This window comes from Bubalus kerabau, chromosome 12 (genome assembly GCF_029407905.1).
Source record: "Bubalus kerabau isolate K-KA32 ecotype Philippines breed swamp buffalo chromosome 12, PCC_UOA_SB_1v2, whole genome shotgun sequence".
In the NCBI taxonomy this organism is placed as follows: domain Eukaryota; kingdom Metazoa; phylum Chordata; class Mammalia; order Artiodactyla; family Bovidae; genus Bubalus; species Bubalus kerabau.
In genome coordinates this window covers 62,081,266-62,089,100 of record NC_073635.1, presented here as the reverse complement: position 1 = coordinate 62,089,100, position 7,835 = coordinate 62,081,266, and positions in this window count along the sequence as shown.

Genomic DNA, 7,835 nt, shown 5'->3' with positions numbered 1-7,835 from the left:
AAATATTACTGTCTTAGTCTGTTTATATTGCTACAGCAAAAATGCAACAAAAATACTATTGATTGTGTGGCAGTGAGGCTCCAGATAATACTGCTGCTGCTGCTGCTAAGTCGCTTCAGTCGTGTCTGACTCTGTGGGACCCCATAAACAGCAGCCCACCAGGCTCCCCTGTCCCTGGGATTCTCCAGGCAAGAACACTGGAGTAGGTTGCCATTTCCTTCTCCAATGCATGAAAGTGAAAAGTGAAAGTGAAGTCGCTCAGTCGTGTCCGACTCTTCGAGACCCCATGGACTGCAGCCCACCAGGCTCCTCCATTCATGGGATTTTCCAGGCAAGAGTACTGGAGTGGGGTGCCATTGCCAGATAATACTAGAGCATCAGAAGATTACAGAGGCATGCAAATTAAGCAAAATGGGTAGAATTTTAGAGAAACTCCACAAAAGAAAATGTACTATTATATGAAGATCTTTTCTTTTCTTCAAGTATTACCTTCTTAAACTCCTAGTTAATGTTTCTAAAAATTCAGAAATTTTTATTTCAATTTGCTGTCTTTTCTAAAAGGTTTTGCAGTTCTTTAGCATTCTGTTTATAGCTGTCATAGTATTCTTCCACTGACAGTCTTGTTGTAACACATATTCATTGTATTTCCTTTACAAATATTTTCTAGTTTTTGAGTGGTTACCATATATTAATCTTTTTCCAGTCAAATCCAGTAACTTTAATAAATTTCTACAAACGGATAATAGTGGTTGAACTAATCTAAATTTTAATTAAAAATAGTATACCATGATATCTTCCTTTTGCAACTGGGATCTAGTCTCCAGTCTTCATCATTTTCTGTGTATTGAGTAGATGACATAAATGGGCTATGTCATCCATTACCTATGCAGAGTCATCAAGAATGAGATTAGTGCCTTATGAAAGATAAGAAACAGAAAAGAAAAAGAAACAGAAAGAGTGTTCCTGTTTCCCTTCTGCCATGCCAGCACACAGTGGAAAGAGGGCTGTCTAGGAACCAGGAAGCAAGGGCTCACCAGACATGGAAGGTGATCAGGTGGTTTGATCTTGAGTTTTTCAGCTTTCAGAATTGTGAGAAATAAATGTTGGCTTTTTCTAAGTCTCTCACTTCTATGGCAACAAATTAAGACAGAAATAAGTACCAAGAAGTGAGTATATAACTATACACTCACTATAACAAACACCAAAAAAATGTAGAAGTGACTTTGGAACTGCTGGTTGAGGCCGAGGTCAGAAAAGTTTTGAGGTGCGTGACCAAGCCTATCATACCATAAATCGACCTCTAAAGGAGATTCTGGTAATAGCTCAGAAAGAGAAGACAGCTGTGGTGAAAGCCTTAGTCTTAGAGAACACATGAAAGTGAAGTGAAAGTGAAAGTAGTCAGTTGCTCAGTTCTGTCTGACTTTTTGCAAACCCATGGAGTGTAGCCCACCAGGATCCTCTGGCTATGGAATTCTCCAGGCAAGAATACTGGAGTGGGTAGCCATTCCCTTCTTGAGGGGATCTTCCTGACTCAGGGATCAAACCTAGGTCTCCTACATTGCAAGCAGCTTCTTTACCATCCGAGCCACCAGGGAAGCATAATCCTAAACAGAATATCAATAGAAATATGGACAATAAAGGCCACTCTGATGAGAGCTCAGATGGAAATGAGGAACATGTTCGACACTGGGGGAAAGGTATTTCTTGTTATAAAGTGGAAAAGAACTTAGCTGTATTGTGTTCATGGCCTGGTGTTTTGTGGAAGGTAGAAATTACAAGAAATGAAATTGGATGTTTGGCTGAAGAAATCTTTAAGCAAAGTGTTCAAGGAAAGACCTGGTTCTTCCTGAAAGCTTATCATGAAATGTGAAATGAGAATGATGACCGGAAGATGAAATTGTGAATCAAAAAGGAAATAGAACTATAACTTTTGGACAATTCTCTTGAAGGGCTTCCCAGGTGGTTCAGATGATGAAGATTCCTCCTGCAATGTGGGAGACCTGGGTTCGATCCCTGGGTTGGGAAGATCCCTTGGAGAAGGGAAAACAAATACTCTCTATGGTATTTTTGCCCAGAGAATTCCACGGACAGGGGAGCCTGGCTGATTACAGTTCATGGGGTTGCAAAGAGTCAGACAGGACTGAGTAACTAAGCACAGCTTGAAGGAATGAGAAAACCTGTTTGGGAGAGAACACTGAGGGTAGGGCCACTCTCTATTAAAAGATTAGTCAGTCCTCTCAACTGAAGGCAGGGACTGCTGTCCAAAGCAATGGAAGAATAACCTAAAGGCAATTCAGAAATTACCTGGGCTGCCCCTCTTCTCAGGGACTCTGAGTTTAATGTTCAGTGGGCAGACAGGTTTCAAAGGAGAGACTGCTGGCACTTATGGAACAGGTCCTTCTGGCACCATCTCCCATGGCAGGCTCCACTTCCTGTGTCTGAAGCAACCCGGGATTGGCTTTACTGGCCTTAGCGAAGGACAGGCATGGTGGCCACCTCCCCAGAGGGAGCAGGTAGTAACCTTTGTCAGTGTCCTCAGTGCTTTCTCTGTTGGCACACAGAGCATAGGAGCTGGGCCATGGGGGAAAGGCTGCCTTAACCTAGATTTCAGCCGGTGGTGCCCCTGCAGAGAGCCCTGGAGAAGGCAAAGCCAGCTCAGGGAGTCCAAATCAGAAGAACTCCCTTCTCCCCTGGGGAAATGCAGGTGGGAGGTTTCACCTGGAAGAACAGCAGAAGCAGAATTAGAAGAATTGTAGGCAAAAGACTCCAATCTCTGAGAGCTAAGGAAGTAGGACCACAAACCCAGCTGATATTATTTTTGAGCCTGAAGATTTAACATTGTTTGTTCTATTTTAGATTTCTCAAAATCACTCCTTTCTCTCACTCCTTCATTCTGATTTCTCCCTTTCAGATTACTAATGTCTATCCTAACCCTGTTTCACAATTATGCTTTAGAAGTACTATGTCAATTCACAGCTGTGGAGGAATATGCTTCAGGAATTATACCTTGAGTCTCATCCATTCTGATTTGGATGACATTTAGATTAGACTTTGGACTTTAGACTTTTGAGCTGAGGCTGGAACAAGTTAAGATTGGGAAGTATTTCAATTGAATGAATGCTTTTTGTGTATGAGAGGGACATGAATCTGTGGGCCCAATACTAGAATGCTAGAGATAATAGTTGTGTCCCCCCAGAATTCATATTCTGAAACCTAGTCCCAAAGTGATGCTATTTGGAGGTGTAACCTTTCAGTGATTAGGTCAGGAGAGCAGAACCCTTCCTCCCTATGAAGACCCAGTGAGAAGATGGCCATCTATGAACCAGGAAGTGGCTGTCACCAGATACCAAATGAACCAGGAAGTGGCTGTCACCAGACACCAAATCTGTTGATACCTTGATCTTGGACCACCAGCCTCTAGAAATTGAGAAATAATAAATTTCTGTTGTTTACAAACCACTCAGTCTATGACATCTTGTCAGAGCAGCCCAAACAGACCTAGACACCCTGAAAGAATATCAAAGTAAGGGTAAAGAGTGGTTCACCCATGTATTTCGCTTACTCTCTGTGTGACCACTATGGGCTGGCTGTGTTCCTGTGTGAAATGTATTACTTCAAGTACACTGTACTTCACAAGTACATTGTTTTACATTTCCGGATTCTAGTAATGGGAGGTCCCCTTGTCCTCACGAAGGCAGTCACAGCAACATGTGGCTAAACAACAGTTAATGTACTATCTTCTCCCTGCTCAGTAACTCATCTACTCTTTGTAAATGACTTCCTGAATTATCCTATTAATTATCTTACTGTGGGTGGGCTATCTGTTTTATGATAAGTTGCTGGCTGATACAAGTTTAGCTAAATATGGTTCAGTTGCTGAATATTTAGAGTTAAAATGGTCTCCATAGGAAAATATTTCATAAATTTGAGACACATATTTATACCATTTGGACTTCCCTGGTGGTTCAGATGGTAAAGAATTTGCCTGCAATGCCGGAGACCTGGGTTCAATCCTGGGGTCAGGAAGATTCCCCTGGAGAAGAGAACGGTAACCCACTCCAGTATTCTTGCCTGGCAATCCCGTGGAAAGAGGGACCTGGTGGGCTACAGTCCATGGGGTCGCAGAGAGTCAGATACAGAGAAATTAACACACACAAATATACCATATTGGGTAAATATATCTTGGGGCCAGAATGATAAATTAAATATGAAAAAATGCTGTTAATAGTGTTTAACTTATTGTTAAAATGTTTAAATATTAATAAAAATAACACCTAAGATATCATCCATAGATATATTTCTACTATAAAAATAGTACCAAACCTTAGAGTGAGGCAGCAGTCTCTACGAAACTTGAAAATGAGAATCAAGAACTTAGTCACACCTTCATTTGTCATGTGTCTGTGACATATCCTATTCCTTTTTCAGTTGTACTAGGGGTCTCGACTTCTCTCAACAAATCTAGCTACAGTGATCAACTCTTTGGGAAATTTTAAGCATAGCTTTTTAATATACTAATCCAAAAATGATTGTCATTAAAAAAAAGAGCCATTATCTTTCTATTAGCTGCACCATTCTATCTCATCACAGAGGAGGTCAGAATGTAATGAAATGTCTTACACCTCAGGTTTTGAATGAGACAGCAGAGAGATTAAGAATGAGAAGACCATGATGCATTTCATATCAGAAAATATATTCATAAGGGATCTTCAAATTTGTCCTTTGGGGTTATGCAGTTTTACTAAAAGGCCCAGGTAGGGTTACTTCCTTTTCTACTGTCAGAAGTTGTATCTTGTCTGAACACAAAAAAGAAAGAAACCCTACCTCCTTCAAACTCTTTTCAGGGCTCTTTTTCTTTCTATCTACAGATATACACTCACTTAGCAAAGGGAATTATGACACACTTTGCCTATTTATTCCCTGATAACAATGTTTTGAATAGCAATGAGTGAATTTAGAATTTATGATAATCTTTAGAATACTTTATATGCTCACTACAGTTGTTAAAATTCACCTATTATTTAAATATTTCAACTGTTGTGTGTGTGTATGTCTGTCAATCTAGTTAGTAATATCTTGGTTCCCAAATCAATTTTAAGTTTATTTAAAACAAGAACCTTTATTATATTTTATTTAACTCACTATTTCATCTGACAAGCACAATTCACATGCAAGAAAACAACGGTCCATAAAAATATTAATAATGATAATATTTGTTGAATGATCTGTGTGTATTAAATTTTAATTAGCAATATACTTATTTATTTTAATCCTTGTTTCAACCCTATGAAAAAGTTATTTTATTTCAGAGATACTAGGATGTTTTAATTAAGAATTAAAGATCATTGAGAGTTGGAAACATGACCATTTTCACATAGTTACCACATGAAAAGCCTATAGTTTCAATACTGTAGTATTGACAAATACTTGATAGAACTATTAGAAAAAACCGGTATATTTTACTCCATTTCTCCAGAGAGTGGGACTAATCAATGACTTTTTTTTTTGGCCTCATTGAACGCGATAAAATCCATGGCCCCTGCAGTGGGCACACAGGCTTAACCACAAGACGGCCAAGGAGGTCCGATCTTTGACTTATTAAAAAACAAACAAATAAACCCCCACATTTTCTCAGCTAAAACTTTCCCAATCATTTGTAAATGTTACGTCATGTCATGCGTTTGATCCCATGATTAGCTTATCTTAATAAATTAAGTGCTGTTATAATGTATGTGGGAGGCTTGCTTGTAGCTCACATGATAAAGAATCTGCCTATAATGCAGGAAGTGAGTGAGTGAGTGAAGTTGCTCAGTCGTGTCCGACTCTTGGCGACCCCGAGGACTGTAGCCTACCAGGCTCCTCCGTCCAAGGGATTCTCCAGGTAAGAATACTGGAGTGGGTTGCCATTTCCTTCTCCAGTGGATCTTCCTAACCCAGGGATTGAACCTGGGTCTCCCGCATTGCACATGTTAATGCAGGAAACTTGGGTTCAATTCTTGGGAGGGGAATATCCCCTGGAGAAGGGAATGGCCACCCACTCCAGTATTCTTGCCTGGACAATCTCCATGGACAGAGGAGCCTGGCTGCCTTACAGTCCATGGGGTCACAGAGTCAGACACAACTAAGCAACCAACACTTCATAATGTATGTGTGATCTCGTTTATTTAAAACTTAAGAAAATAAATATTAATCAACATCAATTGTTGTCAACAGCAACATTTCAGAGATTCACTTGTTTCTATAAGACATCAATTCAGCTATAACACAAATATAATTATTAAAATCTTTACAAGTATTTGCACATATCTTAGTTTCTATTTTACAGCAATATAATAAAAATATAGCAACTTGAATTCGGTGCTTTCATCAGATATTGGATGATCACATAAGAAAACATTTTGCTGAGAATGATGAAAGATAAGAATATACTGCATATTAAGTCTTCTGAATTATTTTGAAAGACTTAACTTACAACTGAAAATTATTATATTATTCAGTATTATTTAAAAAAATCTTTGTATTAAAACAATTGAGAAAAAGTATACTATATTTATTTTATTTTCTCAAAACTATTAACACTCATCAATATTGTAAGCAGATTGATTTTCAGTATTATTTATTTATAATAATATGTATTTAATATGATCATTTATTTCACTTTAGACTTAATAACATTTGGTATTCCTTCCTTCATTAGGATTAAAATACACAGAACCAAATATAAATAAAATATGTTCAACGTAAAATCAACTTTCTCAATGGGATATTTTCCTAAATCAGTTCATCCAAACACCTGGGGTACTGTGTTGTACAGATGCATCAAGAGAGGGCCATACAATGTAATTGTTAGAGGCTGGAACACAAAATTAGAAGGGACAATCTAAGGAAAATATTGACGAATTGAATTGTAGCCTTGCCTGGCAAAGTCTAACCTGAAATGAACCTTTAAAAAAGTACAACACCAATACAGTATACTAACGCATATATATGGAATTTAGAAAGATGGTAACAATAACCCTGCGTACGAGACAGCAAAAGAGACACTGATGTATAGAACAGTCTTATGGACTCTGTGGGAGAGGGAGAGGGTGGGAAGATTTGGGAGAATGGCATTGAAACATGTAAATATCATGTATGAAATGAGTTGCCAGTCCAGGTTCGATGCACGATACTGGATGCTTGGGGCTGGTGCACTGGGACGACCCAGAGGGATGGAATGGGGAGGGAGGAGGGGGGAGGGTTCAGGATGGGGAACACATGTATACCTGTGGCGGATTCATTTTGATATTTGGCAAATCTAATACAGTTATGTAAAGTTTAAAAATAAAATAAAATTAAAAAAAAAAAAAAAAAAAAAAAAAAAAAAAAGTACAACATTTAAAAAGTGAGGCGGGACATAAATCATCTTTCTGTTTTTCTGATAAATGGGAAAAAGAAACTTCAGAGAGTAAGAACATTTACCAACTGAAAAATCTTAGAAGGTTGTCATTGTGATAATGAAGAAAAATTGATAAATTCTCTGGCCTAAACCAGTCATGTACGACTCTTTGGGACCCTATGGACTGTATCCCATGGAATTCTCCAGGAAAGAAAGACTTCTATTTATGTATCTATAAAACTAATAACTGTCTTTTAATACGGGGTAGTATAAATCATTTTGTTAAAGCTATTTAAAATTTTAATTAAATCAATAATTCTCTCCATGAATTTGTGCTATGAATAAATTCTTCTTTACTTTCCTCCTAACTTATTTTCAGATATGATTCTAATTTTCCTGCCACATTCTAAGCAATCAAATTGGAATGAGAAGCAAATAAAATAATAGCAACAAATAA